The sequence below is a fragment of the Periplaneta americana genome, chromosome 11, assembly GCF_040183065.1.
Source record: "Periplaneta americana isolate PAMFEO1 chromosome 11, P.americana_PAMFEO1_priV1, whole genome shotgun sequence".
NCBI lineage: Eukaryota > Metazoa > Arthropoda > Insecta > Blattodea > Blattidae > Periplaneta > Periplaneta americana.
The window spans coordinates 103606601-103624713 of record NC_091127.1 but is presented as its reverse complement, the minus strand read 5'-3'; the positions used below and the strand labels follow the sequence as shown (position 1 = coordinate 103624713).

The 18113-nt window shown below is 36.1% G+C and overlaps 1 protein-coding gene across 12 annotated transcripts in view; it reads right to left on the bottom strand.

The window, feature by feature from the left end:
- The window catches only part of LOC138709217 (uro-adherence factor A-like), a 1183483-nt gene that overhangs the window by 122315 nt on the left and 1043055 nt on the right, over positions 1 to 18113 (bottom strand). Inside the window, exon 1 of one of the 12 annotated variants that reach the window (XM_069839818.1) lies at positions 852 to 1055. The exons of the other annotated variants lie outside the window; for them this stretch is intronic. The gene's annotated coding sequence lies outside the window, so the exon portion shown is untranslated. Of the gene's footprint in view, positions 1 to 851; positions 1056 to 18113 lie in introns of those variants that run through there. 12 annotated transcript variants of the gene reach the window in all.

Sequence of the window (18113 nt, the reverse complement as noted above, 5' to 3'; positions counted from 1 at the left end):
ACTGTTAAACGGAATGTCCTATTGAGTAACACGATGGATAACTGTTATATTTGTCAGTGCGTTAATTATTAAATTTACACCAGAGTAACTACACGACAGTAGCGTTATGTAACAAACTTCGAAACAGCGTCTACATTCCACACCGAGTATTTGAATCACGCCACTGCCAGCCAATTAAAACTAGTTAAAAACTTCGTAACCAAAAGGAATGTGTAAAATGTAGTCGCACATGTCCAGACCGCAATATTCTGTACGTAATAAAAGGCAAGGATAGGAACAGTCGTATGCGTAGGAAGTGAATATTTCACTATTAATTCGCCTTTTATTGGAATCAATTTTGGGGATTTTGTAACGAAAATACCGATATCTATAAGATGTTATTTCAAGTGAATATAATTGACTGACAGTTTTATAAAATCCAACTCCTACATAAATTTTTCACGGGATCTTCTTTAGGAATATGTAAAGTTCTTAGCACTACCTGGGAAACATTTTTTATTTAACGTTCTAACCTCTGCGTTCGCTTATCTTTACATTCATTTTTTTCTGTTTATATTCTGTTTTGAATATTTTTTCTAATCTTATTTATTCATTTTCATGTGGTTGTGCAACTACAAAGGAAAGATGAACGAAAGTTACCAATTCTGAAATGTTTATAAGGTATATACAATTAGAAAAACGCATTTTCACAGTAAGAGTTCTGGCTAAACGCCAACAGTTTCCTTCTCCTAGCATTAATTCACTGCGCAGCTTAACGAGTGCGAAGTACATGCCGAAAGTCGCAAGCATACCTCAATTTTGCCGTTATATATATCCATAGGTCTGTATTAACTTCAAAGACAGGAGCCTACCTTCAATAAAACACTACTTCACGTCCAAGAATCAAACGAGTATTTAAACAACACACGTTAAAGTATAACACGTAAGTATAAGCATGGTGACTTCACTACAGTGAACCCTCCTCCTCATAACGATGACCGATGACACTTGTATCCGATCCCACACGACACTCAGAGAACACAGATACACACGGTCTCTCACCAGGTAAGTTGGAGACTGAATGCGGCACGGATAACGGGTCACGGCACGGCTCGCGGAGGGCTCGGGGCGCGGTGGAGTGGGTACGACTGCACAGCTATAGCGAGAGGAGAACATGATCCAGTTCCTCGGGAGAAGCATGTCCCCTGCACCTGCTCCTCTTTTTCGAAAATTGGGACAGTAAATGCCTGTGGTTTTCACTGAGGAGGACAAATCAATGTAATATTCTACACCCGAATCCTAAGGGCAAAATTAATCGAGTCTGTGAAAGGTATTGACTAGAAATTTACCTTTCCTCTACGTGTCCTCCAAATGTGTTGACAATCCATGAAACAATTTAAGGGCTCCCTGCCAAAACAAAGTTGTGGAAAACAAAAAAACCTTCTAAAACTTAAAATTTCATCTGAACTTCTTTTCTTTTTTCAGAGTATGTCCTAGGTATTGTCGGACCATCGGATCTGTGCCACTTCAGTGCGTCGTTCTTGGAAAAGTTAACGCCTGTACTCACTCCATTCCACCCGCTTTCCTCCCACCACGTTAAACAGCAGGCCACGAACCTTGCTGAATAGGGATGTTGCCAAACTTCTTCAAACGGTGTCATAAATAACTGGTCCTCCATGCTACAATATTATTTCTTTCAATCAAAATACATCTTGTATTTCTACATTTTTTAAACCTAAATCCTATGTCTCGAATTACATTCCGTAGTTTTCTCTCCAACCTTGGAAATTATTACTTTTCAGTAATTTATTCAATGTTGAAACTTCTTCATAAAATTCTTGTATCTTTCTTCTTAAACTACATCGGTTCATATCATCTACAACAATTAAAAGTTCCCTTAGTCTGTCCTTCTCTGGTGATTCTAGCTTTTCATCTCCTGCACAGACTCCCTCTCTCCTGATTTTCTTTATTAGGAGTTCTGACCTATCTATATAAATTACATAAAATGTTGTATTATTAATATTAGTTAAGTAAATAATTTTAATACATAATCAATTGAAATAAAATAAGCCTCGCCTGTGATATCAGTTGCTCTTTTCGTTGCCTGATTTATAGGAAACAGATATTGACCTGTTTCTCTTCATCGCAAAATGCTATTACGTACTTAATATTTCTTTCGCCACTCCGTGCTACAGTATTCATGTTGAGTTGACAACACTGGACTGCAAGTGCAAATATTGTAAACTGTCCCGCAAGAAGGCCAAAATTGTGAGTAGTGGGGGACAGAAAGGGAGAGAGATAGAAAAGAGAGAGATAGGAATGCAGGGAGAGAAATGAATTACCGAGGCTGAGAAGGAATTAGAGTTCAGGTCGCATATCTTACGATGGTCCGACTATACCTAGGAGTTTCATTTTATCATTCATTCATTTATTGCAATCAGGATTTAGGGATGTGAAATATAAACAAATAATAGAGCTACTCCATTTTTGCAATAAAATCGGATATAATTAGCCACATTTTGCACTAAACACACATTTGTCCGATTCCTTGTTCTTGAGGTAGAGTGCTGGACTCCTGATCAAGGCGGCCCGGGTTCGATTCCCGGTAGTGAAGTCAGGGGGATTTAATTCGGACCTCTTCACGGGGACTGGTTGTCTGTCCATTGTCCCAGTGTGTGTGGTGTCTCGCAGTGGCCCCCCGGGTACCCTGACCCAGTAAAAGGCGAAGTCCTGCAGTGTGTGTGTGTGTGTGTGTGTGTGTGTGTGTGTTCAGTAGAGTTGTGGGTCTAGGCACAATAAGCCTCAGGTTGCGGTGCCGAAATTAGTAAAAAAAAAACATTTACTGTGCGAATATAATTAACTACAACATAAGACATAGCAGATATTATATAAACTGTAGGCCTATGCTGAATAAATATATACAGGCTGAACCGTAAGTAATGTCATTAATTTCATGGGGTTATTCTTTGGGATATTTCAAACAAAAAAAGAATTAATACAATTTTGTTCGTTTTTACTTCGTTTTCGAGATAAAAATTGTTTTATATGAATTATTTCATACGGTGTTTTAGAAAGCCATTGATTTAATTCCCAATATGCTCAGTCCATTTAAGAGAGAAGTGTATTATAACAAATTATTGAAAGAATTTTAGTTTTGGCCTTTAAAGAAATTTTATCCGAATGAATGTAACTTTTCGTTCTGCAAAGGAATTTTAAAATGTTGCATTTCTTCGGGTCAAAGTTCTGCACACATTAAACGACAAAACTAAAATTATTTCAATCGTTCTTATCATAATACACCGCTCTCTTAAAATTAACTGATCATTCTGGGAATTAAATCAATGGCTTTCCCAAAATATGCTATGAAATGTTTTAAATGAAACAATTTTTATCTCAAAAAAGGAAGAAAAACGAGCAAAATTGTATTAAACTTTTGTGTTTTAAATATTCCAAAGAATACCCCCTGAAATCAATGACATTACTTACGGTTATCGCTGCATATCGTCGTTGTTCCTGCAATAACTCCTATGTGCAAAATATAAAATTGTTCAGTAGGAAGAAAAAACACATTTATTCATCCTATAGCAGCAGTACATAGGAGACTTTGAATTCTTACATATTCGAAACAAAGAAATATAATAGAAGACTTTATTATTTGCTGTATCACTATTTAAGTTATTTAATAGAGCAAAAATCTGAAAATTGATAAATATGTCACATAGGAGTTATTGCAGGAACAACGACGATATACACAATCTCCAGGAGCTGCCTCCTTTTTGCAACGAAACTATTGGGAGCTCAGTTCCACTGTAACTTACTACCAAATGTTCAGAATCACACCGTTCTTGCACTAAAAGATCGGGCAAATTTTTTAAAAAGCAAAGCATTAAATTGACCAAAAAGTAGAGCCATCCCATTTCTGAAGGGAGTCCTTCGATTGTACCAATTCGTGGTAGTTATCCATGAAAGCAACAATCTAATATTCGATTCTCAGCGACGAATGTTTTGTATTCGTGTTTCTATTATTTTAACCTCATTAGAAAGGCTATTCAGAGACGATGATACGGCGATAATTGTGGGGAAAGAACAGCGAAGTAAACGAAACACTCGAACAACACTTAGCTTCGACAACACTATTTCACAGGCTCTCGAAGAATCTTTCTCATGTCAAACATCCTATCGTACTATTGTTGAAACCTAGCTGACATGAATTAGTGCACCAGTAGTCAAGCTCACATCATTCAGGTCGGAAGCGTTTCGTTTGAATTTTTTTAATAGTGAAATTATATAGAAAAGTTAGTATTTCGAAAAACAACACATGAAATTCTCATTCCAATTGATGGCCAGTTAAATGAGATAAATCATTAGCAATAGAGAACTGCTATTGATCTCAGATTTTCATTGTTATCTGGTCACGCGGATTGGTAGCGTATGAAAGAGCGTTAGAATTTATATTATCTTTCACCAAATTTGCTTATTTGGGAGGCATCTTATCGTTGAACTCAAAATTTCAGATGTCGGCTAGTATAACGAATTAGCCAGCTGTACAGATCACATTTGTTGGGAAATTAAATTAAAAAGCCTGTCAATTTCGATGGATCGAATCATTAGGTATTCAAAATTCAATAACTGTCAGTCAATTTGGAAGCCAGTTATAAAGGATCTCGTTGTTGAACTTTTGAATTCTAGTTGTGGATCAGTACATTGAAATATAGAGAGCGTGATTACCATATACAGTAAATAATAATGTTGTTTGTATGGTAACATGAAGCGTATATTTTCGTAATAATCTCGAGATATTTGCTGCATGTTCACATCACAATACTCGGTATAATGAAAAAGTACAAAATAAACAAATACAAATTATGTGGAAACAAATCAAGGAGTGAAATAAGCTTGCAAACTTTCTCTACTTTTATTTAATATTAATTTATGTAGCTAAATTAAATTATTAAAGAATGGAAGAAATTAGCCACAAACCCATACGACACATACATACATACATACATGCATACATACATACATAAAACAATATTATACGTGGAGGATCGAGCCATTCTATCAAAATCGGAAGTAACTACTTCAAAAGATTATATTTGAATTAGCTATACAAACTACAGGGACATCATTTTATTTTTACTTCAATTTTTATTGTACCTGAGTTTTTGAATGTACTTCACTCCCACCCTTTCTACTAATGAAGTTCCAACTGACCTCCACACAGAACCAAGGCCACATATAGTAAACAATGCTGACTTAGTGAGTATAGTATGTTCCAGAAATATGTTCGCGTTTTTCAGTGACGAAAGAGCTTTCAATATTGAATCATATTTTCGCACAAGTACTGTCGTCCGTTTGCCTACGTCGCATCCCTATTTCCCCCACCTGCTTCTACTCGCCCCTCTGTAAAGACTAGTGGCTGGGCTGTCTTAGCTCTTTGTGAAAACATTAATTTCTGTTAGGAATTGGACGTCTACGTAATATTATACAACTGTTTAAAATAACTTAAATAAAAGGGCCTCGTTAAGTAATTAACTGTCACGTGATTTCCCCCCTTTCTATGATCCTGCAACATAGCCACTTGGACGGACAGTAGATAGCATGTCTGAGTAATTTTATCTGTGCAGGTCGGGCAGAAGTGAAGATTGAATTTACAATACGTAAGGTACTCTTTTATAGAGTAGGTACAGAATTATTTCAACATGAGTTACTACTGCGAAGGACGAAACTGGTAATTGGAATTATATGCAATAGTCTATAATGCGATAATATGCACAAAAGATCTGAAGCCTGTATCGAAATGAACGACCATCATTTAAAAAAATGTGTTTAAATATCCATATTCTCATTACTTTTAAATTTAACTTCATTCTCTATAGTGTACGCTAATGTGCTGTAGACAGTATAATAATATGTATAATATACACTCCATAATGAATACGTTCACATGTATAACTGAGTTCGTGAATAAAAACAATTATTGTTAATACTGTACTGTATTTTGATTAAACAAAAATCTAGTGAAAATTATCAAACTCAAAATCGCGATATTTCATATTTTACATAAATGGATGAACTACTTTTCTTCCCTCCTACACCTAGTAAAGTGATTTGTTTGTATTTTACGCCAGTATCATCGAACTCCAGTGGAAGGGGGTAGCAAACGGTGTTTCCGGTTCTCAACCGTTAATTCAAAGGTATAGCCAGGTTAATATTAAAAATGTTAGTAAAAATAAAACGATGTCCCTGTATGTACATTATAAATATCTACAAAAAAAGGCAAAGATCATGGAAAACCGAAGAAAACAACATATTGCATAAAAAGCATGATGGGAAATAACATTTTAGAACAGGTAAGACATTTCAATTATCTGAGCTAGCTGCGGCACGATATAACAAGTAAAATAGCAAAATTCCAACATATTGGTGGAACAATAAAAAGAAAGCTGGATAAAGAGACAGCAAAACCCAGTCAATTAAAGTTTTAAAACTATGCCTGTGATCGTTGCCTGTCTGCGTATGGTTCGGAAACCAGGATACCTACGAAGCACCCGTAGGTAAAATGACAGCAGAGATTAAATTTTTACACACAGCCAGAGCCTGCACAAAAGAAGATAAAATAAGAAATACAGAAATCAGACAGGACGTTGGAATATTTGCCACGACAGAGGGGATTCTGAACCACAGACATAGCTGAACAGAACACTTAAATAGAATGTAGTTTTAAAGACTTCCAAAACAAATGTTACAATGGACTGATGTCACAACACGTCAAACAACCTAATTAATGGAGGAAGAAGAAATGATATATTAAAAAGAAAGTCTAAGGAATGAAACTAAATAGTATTCGTTTATATAACGATGTAACAAACTGTTTCAAATACGGTATGCGGCAAAACAAACGACACTGAAATTATCGCTCATCTGCTGTCCATGTTTCTCTAGCAACGAAGTATTTATTTATTGTGTATAATATTTGACATATTGTGAATTCAGTGTTGTGTTGATTTCTAAAATAAAAATTATGGTTCTCATAACAGAGAAGAAGGTACTTATCATGAAACATTATTTCCGGTCATACGGAGTAGATTAACAGAATGGGCCAAGTTTGCTTCACGTTAAAGAACAGTATCAGGATCCATATGCAACATATGGTTTTCAGATGGAAAGCATATTCACCTTGATGTTTACACCAACCGACAAACAACTAGTTTTTAGGGTTTGAACGGCCTGATGTCGTTATACAGAACTCACTGCACAGTGCGCGGGTTACGATTTGATGCGCAGTGTCCGGCCATGCCATGGAATATTGGGCCCCTAAGATGAGAAAACTACAATAATCAAAACAAACTCAGTTCATTGCTCAAATTCCAAAGGAAGATTAACAGTGCTCTTGAATCAAAAAGGGGCTGAAAATATAAGCCATATATGGACTTTAACGGACAGTAATAGTTCAATAGGTCATGTAGTTAAATGCCAAGATATAAATGATCAAACGAGTGTAGCCATATTGTAACAAATATCGAAACTAGTTGAATTTACAAACATTAAATTTCATAGATTTTCATATGGAATTCTCCGGAGATAACATAGCCAAAATAGAACGCGTTCTGACGCAGATTTAGTTGATGGATTATGAGAGGTGATCTACGTTGCACATTATGGTGATGATTACCGAAGCAATTATTGAAATTATGAGTACTCCGAGAAACCCTCCTACAAAATGAAAATAATTAATAATCAAAATTATTTAAATAAATGTATAATATTACAAATAATACTAATACAATAAATTGTAAACTTAATAAAGTAATATTAAGATTACGAAAAAAGACAGGATTCATCATAATTATAGCTACTATTAACAATTCTATAATTAAAAGAACTTTGTATTCTTCGTCCACCAGATTTGCACTTCGTCTCATCAGAATTTTAACTCTAGTGTTTGGGATGGAAAACCGACACACTAGTCCAGCCCTGGGCACAACGGGTAAGCGAAATGGAACTCAGAAACCCCCGCTCATGCCCTTGTCGCTTACAATGCCTTATAAACAAACGCGCAGTAGGCAGTGATGGATTTCAGGAGACCAGCGAAAGCCGAAAGTTCGTAAAAGCCTTATACAATCCGTCACTGAGCAATGTTTACCTTCCTGTGTACTCGTCTCAGCCGGGGAAGGTGGAGTGGGCAATTATGAGAAAATCTGCAGTGATTCGTTTGAGTTATTAGTGCCCAGTCCTGCTCTAGACGTTAGGCTAACAATGTAGGCCTACCATACCCAATTATGTAATAGATACTTTATTAAATCATAATATTATGGAACTAGTTTAAGAACCACTGTAATAAACAACAGCAAAAATAGTAAATGCGACAATTAGGAAGAAATTTCTGCTCAATTCGACTACACATACACGTTGACAGTAAAATAGAAACCAACTACACGAGCTGTTATCTTCATAATGACAAGAAAAAGGAATGCAGACGTTTTAGTGCAATATCACCTTACGTGACCTCATATTTCTCCTTGACGTCGAGTTAGTCACTTCGTCAATGTCAAAGAGTATATTTGAGTCCATTTCTTAGTAAAGTATGTGCTGTGCATAGATAGCGACTTTGATGTTTTCCTTCAAAAAGAAACAATCATCGCTAATGTTGCTATGTAAATTCATATTTTTCTTCTTTTACGGTTTACATCAATAAATAAGCAAAGAAGTCATCAGGGGTAGACAGGGTGCTGTAAAGAAACACAGGTCCTAGTTCAAACCGACAGTAGATAGCTTTCACGCTATCTGTAAGAAACGTTTCATATTTTGCAATGCTCCCTACAGCAAAGCTGTTTGTCAATTCCCATCGTGACAATCTGTTTGTCTCAAATGGAGTCATCAACTCGCTGTGATAATAATGACACCGACAGTGGTTGTGACTATGTTGATGACGAATTTGGTGATGATATCAATGATAGTGAAGATGTTATTGTTGATGTAGTGACGGTAGTAATTGTGCAATTGCTGAAATGATAATAACTGATGGTAGTAATGATATATATGTTTCCATATTAATAATGGTAAAAGTAAAACTAATGATGTAGTGATGGTAGTAATTGTGCAACTGCTGAAGTGATAATAACTAACAATGATGTAGCTGTTCATGTATTAATCATGGTAAAGGTATAACTGATGATGTAATGACGGTAGTAATTGTGCATCTGCTGAAATGATAATAACTGATGGTAGTAATGATATAGTTTGTTATATGTTCATAGCAGTAAAGGTGATAATGATGTAGCTATTTATGTATTAATAATGGTAAAGGTATAACCGATGATGTAGTGACGGTAGTAATTGTGCAATTGCTGAAATGATAATAACTGATGGTAGTAATGATATATATAGTTTGTTATATGTTCATAGTAGTAAAGGTGATAGTGATGTAGCTGTTTATATATTAATAATGGTAAAAGTATAACTGAAGATGTAGTGATAGCAGTAATTGCGCAACTGCTGAAGTGATAACAACTGATAATGATGTAGCTGTTCATGTATTAATCATGGTAAAGGTATAACTGATGATGTAATGATGATAGTAATTGTGCAATTGCTGAAGTGATAATAACTATGGTAGTAATGATATAATTTTTATGTGTTCATAGTGGTAATGGTAATAATGATGTAGCTGTTTATGTATTAATAAGGGTAAAGGTATAACTGATAATGTAATGATGACAGTACTTGTGCAACTGTTGATGTAATAATAGTAGTAATGGTGTTTTATTTGGTTATTTAACGACGTTGTATCAACTACTAACGTTGATGGAATTGGTGATAGCGAGATGGTATTCGGCAAGATGAGGCAAGGATTCGCCATAGATTATCTCACATTCGTCTTACGGTGATGTGATAATAGTAGTAATGATGATATCATTGTAGTTGTTTATGTATTAATAATTGTAATGGTGTAACTGTCGATGTACTGATGTCGGTAGTAGTGTAACTGTTGATGTTTTAATAGTAGTAAAGGTGTAATTGCTTGTATATTGATGACAGTAATGGTGTGACTTTTTATGTTTTAATAACGGTAATGGTCTAACTGGTTATGTATTAATAAAGGTAATAGTGTAACTGCCGATGTAATGATGTAGGTAATAGTATAACTGTTGATGTGTTAATAGTAGTAAGATGTAACTGTTTGTATATTGATGACAGTAATGGTGCGACTGTTTATGTATTAATAATGATAATTGTATAACTGCTTATGTATTAATAACGGTAATGGTGTAATTGACGATGTAGTGATGTCGGTAATAGTATAACTGTTGATGTGTTAATAGTAGTAAGGTGTAAGTGTTTGTATATTGATGACAGTAATGGTGCGACTGTTTATGTATTAATAATGATAAATGTATAACTGTTTATGTATTAATAACGGTAATGGTGTAACTGACGATGTACTGATGTCGGTAATAGTATAACTGTTGATGTATTAATAGTAGTAAAGGTGTAACTGTATGTATATTGATGACAAATGGTCTGTTTATGTATTAATAACGGTAATGTGTAACTGTCGATGTACTGATGTCGGTAATAGTATAACTGTTGATATGTTAATAGTAATAAAGGTGTAACTGTTTGTACATTTGTGACAGTAATGGTATAACTGTTTATGTATTAATAACGGTAATAATGAAACTGTCGATGTACTGATGTCGGTAATAGTAATAAGATGTAACTCTTTGTATATTAATGACAGTAATGCTGTGACTGTTTATGTATTAATATCGGTAATGGTATAACTGTTTATATATTAATAACGGTAATGGTGTACGATGATACCCGTAACTGGTAACATTTTGTGTTATGACTAAAAATTATATTTCTCGTGAAAATGAAAAGTAATCAAACAACACCTCTTGCATGTGCATGACAAGTAATGTTTACGAGACACTTCTGGACTCTGCAGAGGAACTTCTGGCAAGAATCCTAGTTGTTTGTGACATCATTCGAACGTCGCTAGAAATTATAGAAAATCCACATTGCGACGCTACAATGTCATTCGATTTGCAAGTCGTCATTTGAGTATATGCTTTAATTTCATGTTTAACAGCTGAAACACTTATGTAATGAAAATACTGTCATAAAGTAATATTCAACTAGTAAATAACGTGACAAAGGCAGAGTTTCAAGTTCGTAAATGGACGTCCTAATATTCATACTAAAAGAACGCCTAATTATAATGACAACTCGTAACAGGGATGTTGCCGGTCGCGAATGCTTAACTCATTATTTCTTTTGACATCTTTACCAATCAATTAATTACAATGACGGAAACACACTTTGACTATCCCAATTCGTTACAGTTCAGGAAACCAGCCTGAGTACACACCTGGAGTGCTACTTCTTCCCAAGCTGGTCCTTCACGAAGCTGTTAAACTGCATTCAGTTATTTTCTATTCTCCGTATACTGTATGTCAGCTCGTGGGTGGGGAGGGAATTTTTAGAGCTCTGTCTCTTTTACGTATACATTGGTGATTTATTTTCTTGGTTTATAGTTCGAATGAAAGCATCACTGAAATGAGGATTCCTTGATAAAACAAACTGGGCTCATAATTCTTTTTAATTGTACATATTAAATGCTATCGCAGTCTCTCTTAACTCACATTTCAGATAAATCAACAAGCTCGTCCATGAAGTCGTACGCTATCGCCGTGTAATACAGCCTCTGTCATTATTTATTTACTCTTTCAAATTGGATAAAAGACTATGGTCGTGTTTTACTGTTCGATTGATTGCCTGTGCCAGGTTATACTATACACCTAGCTTATAATTAGACTTTGGATTTTAGGCAAAAACCTATTTTAATCCTTAAAAGATAAGTTCATAAAAACTTGCAAGTACATGTTTCATATGAAATTATGCCTAAAATTGATATTTTAATAGCACCTAAAAATGCCTATTTTGACGACAAAGCCTATTTTGACCTGTTAAGAATGTTTTATCTCTAATAGGTCAAAACACCCATTCTTATTTCAAAAATTTATATTTTAAATTCCAAAATGTATTTTTCAGTGTGCGTTAATCGTGTCACACAGCATATCAGGTTACAATATCCAAATGTAAATAAATTGATTTCTACTGTAAAAAGTTTTCGTCAAGGCGCCAACAAGGGTTCAGATTTTCCTTGAGAAATTGCCCAATGTCTCTCTGCCACCAGAACCTGTACTTACCTGCTGGGGAACATGGTTGAAAGCTGCAGAATACTACAACGATCACGTGAAGTGAAAGATGTTGTTTCAAGTCTAGAAGACGAGACTGCAAGCATTGTTTCTGCAAAGGAAGTGATGGAAGATTCTGGTATTCAGAGGGACCTAGCATTTTTTAAGTAACACTTCACTTTCCTAGTGCACGTTATTGCAACACTGGAAGCAGCAGGAAAACCACTGTATCAACAAATGGAAATATTTCATGATATGCAAGAAAGGCTCAAAAGTGTTCCTGGTTCTGTTGGAAATAAAGTACGGGATAAACTGAAGTAAGTTCAGCAGAGAAATATACGACTGAAGGACCTGCGTACTGCTTCAGATATCCTAGCAGGGAAGAGCACGGATTTACAATGTAACATTTCTGTCCATCTAGTGTCAAAACTGAAATACGCTCCTGTTACTTCAGTGGGTGTGAAGCATACTGTGACAGCCTCGATCACGCGTCCCACAGAGGGCAGGGTGCGCGTGGAAGGTTCGGGTGACGTGGAGAAGGGAGCTGCAGCCACGCAAACTAGAGGGGCGCGACGAGAGGGGAAGAAAGCCAACGGCAGCGCGAGGTGAAGGGGAAGAATAGCAGAGTGACAGATTATTCTCGAATTGTCCAGTAACGGAAACGTCGGGAAGGCCCGCGAAGCGTTGCCTAGCAAATAAAAAGGAAGCCAGCCTCCGAGAGCAGGGCAGATTTGGACAGTAAGCGAGTTAGTCTTGTGCAGCAGCGAAGCCAGCTTCGAGACCAGAGCGCGACTTGAGTTGTGTCCGTAACTGTGGAGCCTGAAGCCCGGAGTTCGAGTGCAGTGGACCGCAGTTGGGGGACCTGAGTTCGAAGTTCAGCGGATCGTCTCTGAAGGTCTGGAGTTCGAGATTCTGTGAACGCGAGTGACTGAGCTAGAAGAACTAGCCAAGACAAACGAGCTGTGAACTGAGAACTGACAGTTCTGTGTTGTAAATAGTGCTTTGTGAATATTAGTTAAGATTAACAGTTCATTGTTGTTCGTAATAGTCCAAGTAAATTGACATTGTCGTCTGTGGAGTGCACTAACGAATACTGTGTTACTGTGTGGAGAGCAAATCCTATTGTTGAGATAATAAAATTACATTGTTGTTCAGTATAAAATTTACAATACAAATTTGTGTTGAGTGACATACGGCATTGTTTTTTAATTGATAATTTAGAAAAAGTATTGGTAATTTATTGTAAAACTAATTATGGACATTAATGGACAAGGCTTGTTAAAAATTGATTGTATTTGACTTGTTTCTATACTGAATTTATGTCTAAAACATATTTTTCACATTTCATTGTTTAGTTTATGTATAACTAGTTAGATATTTGTTGTTCTTTTAGTTCTAGTAGTAGTGGTGGTAATGGTATATAAACATTTAAAATTATTAAATTCTAAAAGTGAATTCCGAATGATTTGAAACATGTTTTTAAATATTATTTTTGTTAGCATCTATTTCCACTTCTTTAGAGACTATTTCCTACACTTTTAAGCCTATTTTAGGCACCTAAAATTACATTTTAACTACCTAAAAATCCGTACTCTACTTATAATAGACATTCTACATGGCTGAAGTTCGAGCTATTTCTCATCAAAGAGAATCCGTATTTAAAATTTAGGCGGATCCTACCAGTTGTTTTGTGGTTAAACTAGGTTTGTGACAGGTCTTATCCAAGTACTTCGGCGTCCCTTGCCATTTTCATTGCATTTCTTCTGAATTGTTGCCGTACCGTTGTATTATGTCTCAATAGCTCCTGCTGCTTCACGGAGACGCTAAATTTGAATAAAGAAGTTCAGTTATCGTGACTATGTATACTCAACATCAACACAATCATTACATTAAAAGGTTTTCTTGCAAATTAAGTAAAAGTTTAACATGTTAACTGCCATTAGAAAGTCTAGCAACCCTGCAGCAGTGACTATGGGACAGAATGCTGCTATTCACGTCTGAGTTCGTATGTGTATTCGTAGGTAAGCCGACGATGCGCTGTTGCCAAACTACGCAGACTTCCAGCCTAATTTTCTAATCAACCGTACAATTAATTACGAAACGCATAATGGGTTTTATACTTATTTTAATATATTCTATTGCTCCCTTCAATTTGCACAGTTTTTTCATTTCCACTCCGAATACAAAAGAAAATAATCACTATACAATAACTGATGTTGTTTTTCTCAATAGTGATTAAGAAACGTAAAAGGAAGGAAGGAAAGAAGAACGAAAGAAAGATACAAACAAACAAATAAACAAAAAAGGACAAATTTGAAAACATACTAATTTACAAACATACAAATTCCTTGCGTGAGGATGATCACAAATCGAAGTTCCACTACTTATGAAAGACCAGTATTGCTTCAGAGTCCTCACAAAAGTGGGGGTGGAACAGGCTAGAGTCCAATCCTTGAAAAAAGTGGTAGTGCTGGAGATGGCAATGAAGATAATGGTGATGGTTCTTTGCTAACGCCTCAGAATAAGATAATTTAGATCTTTTATACTCTGTTAGCCTTGAAATGTGAAGGATTCCATTTGAAAGATGAGGGCATTGACCAAAAAGGCTCAATCTTGACGTGAGCGGGAAATGACCGATAAATTTTACCTAGAGATATCTACACAGGATTCTTTTTCATTCTGTCAGTATACGACACAGGTCTCCAGCTTTACGTCTGAATACATTAGGGTGATCAGATTCCTAAAATAAAAAAAAAACGGGACACTTATTAAAGTTGACACGAATCAACATTTTATCTAAACATTCATTATTACTTGTGTTTATATAATTTCAGTGAGCAATAAGGTCCAGTTTTATTTACTTTGAAGTAATACTACACTCTTTAAAGTAACAAGGCTAAAGGCCTAATAATTATACATAATAGAGTAGTATGAATACTTGGCTTGTCATTTTTAACCATTTTTTACATTGCAACTAGTCTGGATTAATTAGGTTAATTTATCTGTTTAAAATACTCCAGGTTAATTGGACCTTATATTATATCCGATAAATCGTAATATAGCGAACGCCAGTAGGGGAAGTTATCCCCACCCACATGAACTGTGCATTCGACACAACACTCGCCTATCACGTAGAGTGTCTGTTGAGCTAGTAGGGGAAAAGTGGAAGGAGTGATGGGCGGAGCTTCTACGTTCGCTATATTGCGATTTGCCCTTATATCCATGTCACTGTATTCTGAACTTGTTTCATAATCAAATTTTTTGCCTCATATTATCTTTTAACTATTTTAACATTCACCATGAAGATCAACTGTACAATCAGCATCGTATTTCTCTGATGAGTGAATTTGCTCTAGACATGTTGGCCTTTCCTTCAGGAAACTATAGAAATCCATGCAAGACACATTTTTGAAATGACATTTTGTGATTAACATGGCCTTTATTGAATTCATGACGGTTACATCTGATGGAAACAATATAGAATTAATCAGTGTTTTACGTGATTATATAAAAGAAAAAGAAATATTTCAACAATAATTTAGGGAAACGGGACACAATTAAACAAAAAAGGGACATCTGACGTCCCGAACATACTTTTCTCGGGAAAGGGGACAAGAGGCTATAAAAAGGGACAATCCCGTTAAAAACGGGACGTCTAGTCATCCCAGAATTCACGAACCTCGGGCTCTGTAACAAACATAGTAATCGCTAGGTCACCCACGACGACATGATGATGATGATGATGATTATTATTATTATTATTATTATTATTATTGTTGTTGTGGTGGTGGTGGTGATGGTGGGGGTGGTTAAGATGATGTCTTTCAGATTATAATTCCAGCGGAACCGAATTCAAATTCTGGCAGGAAATCGGTCATTCAACATTGTTTATAACAGGCACGGGCACTAATACTTCAATCGAGTCACTACAGATACCCCTTAGCTCCTCACTCCACCTTCCCTGGTTGAGAAATGTTTCGGTCTGATACGAGTGGATAAGAAGGTAAGCATTGTTAGTGACGAACTGTATAGCTTTTACGAACTTCCGGCTCTCGAGGATCGTCTAAAATCCACCTTATTGTGCGTTTGTTTTTTAATGCGGTGAAAGAGAAAAGGAAATGGGCGGGGGTTTCTTTGCTCCCTTTCCCTTCCCCTTTATGCCCAGGGCTGGTCTTAAGACATGTCCGTCTTCTGGTTGTGCTATGTTGTCGACATAACTAGAGAACCTCTTGCAATTCTGATGCCGATTCAAAATCCCCACAAGAGGGAAAGAAATTGTGATAATGATGATGATCGTAGTTAAGATACTGAGCATGTATCGCAACCATGTCCCGGTGGAGGCATAAACAAAATAAATAGTCGATTCGTGGAAGAAAGCGGAAGCCTCGTTGGGATCCTGACACTATAGCACACAGTTGCTGCATAGCGGACTGACCATGTGAAATATCTGCAACCTGGAAGACACGGAAATCAGACGCCGACCTGTTCACAATGCTCTTCTTTGAAATGACATTTTTCTACCTAATTCGTTTCTTCAACTTTTTATGGCTAGAAAACAAGATTATAAGTCAGGTTTATATCTCTGTACATGGAATAAGGAAGGCAAAAGCACTACAACGGTTGTTGTACCGAGGAGTACGTGAGTAAACATGGAATGAGAAGTTTATATTGGCCTTTATTAGGAAATATTAATAAGCAGTTTTCATAAAATGCCACCACGGCGCAGCGCTGGATTCATAATCCGTGGACCCAGGTTCGATCCCCGGCGTTCTCCCGATTTATGACTTGTGTTGAGCAAGCCCGTCATCCACGTTAGTGTCGGGCAATGTTCGAATATGAGAGGGGATATCAAGATACTACCACAGTCGAGTATATAAGTCACGAAGCTCAATACGTAATAAATATGCATCCATAGATAGTTGCTAACCACTAGGATCGCTACTATCGCCTCATTACAGACAATGCAAAATAGTACCTGCACAGTCTATTGTTCCTAGTACCCTCTTAAACTCAACCTTCGTTACTGTATATACTAGACTGTGATACTACAAACTTCGTCCTACTCCATAGATATTCCAACAGTACGTGGAAGTGAAGCATGTAAACTGAAATAACCGAGTCCGCTGAAAACCGGTAAGAGGCCTTATGTTCGGTTCATGTTTGCCGAATCTCTGTAGAGCTGAAGCTCCCTTTACATTTGTTCAATATTTCCCTTTCCTTACATATGTTCGGTGCCATTCTCTTTAGTTCCTACTCTCCCTGCGCCTTTATGTTTTACCTGCATAAGGATATCAGGCACATATCTTGCGAAGTTACGAATAGTAATGAGTATAGGTAACTTTTCTTGTTATTAATATGACTGAACATTCACATAAATATACATACGTATAAATAAATCAACAAAATATATTAAAAAAATTATATGTTCAAAGTACCGACTAGTACGAGCAATGTTCAAACATGAGAGAGGCAACCGAAACATTACAAACTTCGTCTTCTTTATATGAAAAACTAATCGCATGGTCTATGTCAAAATATGAAGGGGTGGGAGTGGAGGACAGCGAATATTTTTATAGCAAAGTGGAACAAACACGACAGGCCTTCTTCTGCAGAGCGAACATCGACGAATGTCGAACTTCGTCAAACTCGACTAACTTGAATCGAACATAGTGCCTATAATACTTCCATCATCCGTACAGTCACACAAATATTGTTACCGAGCAACTGTGATTTATTTGAATATTATGTGAAGAATGTAATAATTATAGCTATTTTCTTTCTGTAATTAGTATAGTAACTACAGTCATGTATTTTTAAAATATAATGTGATGTACCTATATGTACATGTATTTCTGTCGAAGTTTAATAATATTTTTTAAATTAAAATTACCTGTCCTTACAACTAAATAAAACTTCACAAGATTTGTT